Consider the following 1183-nt stretch of genomic DNA (forward strand, 5'->3'; position numbering starts at 1 on the left):
CGGGGTCGCCCGCTGCCCCACCGCGCCCGCTCTCGTCCTGGGCCCCTCACCCTCTTTCATCTTCTCCACTTGAGCCTCGCTCCGTCCAGGCCTCACGCGGTCTGCTCCGCAGCCCCCCGCCCCCCCGTCTTATCACCTCTCACTGCCCCCCCCTCTTGAAAACGTCTCCTTGGGAGAAGAAGCAAGATTTCTTTCAGCTTTATAGAAACGCAAGGCATGCCGACACGCTTTTTACTCTTTTCAGTAAGCAGGGGTCTGGCCAGGCGCTGGTTGGCTCGGGCGGCAGAGTGCGGCGCGGGCAGCGCTGGCGTCGGGGGTTTGCTCCGCGAACAGTCCCGGAAGGGCGTCCGTTCTTGTCCTGGAAACAGCCTCTCCAGCATAAAATGGAGATTGTTGACTTTTATTTCTTAGTCCTCAGCAGAGACACCTCCTTCTTTGCCCCCCCTTTCTGGGGAGGGGGAGAAAAGCCAACAGCAACCTGAGAAAAAGTAGCTTAAAGCCGTGAGATGGAGATTTCAGTAAAGGAACAAGGGAACGAAGCCAGGGTGGTCCTGGAGTGACGTGCGGCCGTCCAAGCGCCCTGTGTCCTTGTCCCTTTCGCTGTGGCCCTTCTGTGCCGCATGTACCTGATTCTCTCCCCCTCTCTGCCCTGCCTCTCAACACTCAGAAGCTGATATTTCCTATTGCTAAAAAATCAGATTGGACACAGTGTGTACTTTCCTTTTTTTTTTTAATTTTTAAAATCTATTTCTGAGAGAGCATGAGCAGGGGAGGGTCAGAGAGAGAGGGAGACACAGAATCTGAAGCAGGATCCAGACTCTGAGCTGTCAGCATAGAGCCCCACGCGGGGCCCGAACCCATGAACTGTGAGATCATGACCTGAGCCGAAGTCGGACGCTCAACCAACTGAGCCACCCAGGTGCCCCTCCTTTCCTTTTCTTTTAAAAAAGTTGCCAGTTTGCTTCCACCAGAATTTCTTTCCATGACAGCAGGTTTGGTTTGGTTTTGTCCTGGATCTCTAAGACTAATAACAGGTTTTTTTTTTTAACGTTTTATTCATTTCTAGGAGAGAGAGAGAGAGAGATAGCGTGAGCACGGGAGGGTCAGAGAGAGAGGGAGTCACAGACTGAAACAGGCTCCAGGCTCTGAGCTGGCAGTCAGCACAGAGCCCGACGCGGGGCTC

Source organism: Crocuta crocuta, unplaced genomic scaffold (genome assembly GCF_008692635.1).
Source record: "Crocuta crocuta isolate KB4526 unplaced genomic scaffold, BGI_CrCroc_1.0 scaffold811, whole genome shotgun sequence".
Taxonomy (NCBI): Eukaryota; Metazoa; Chordata; class Mammalia; order Carnivora; family Hyaenidae; genus Crocuta; species Crocuta crocuta.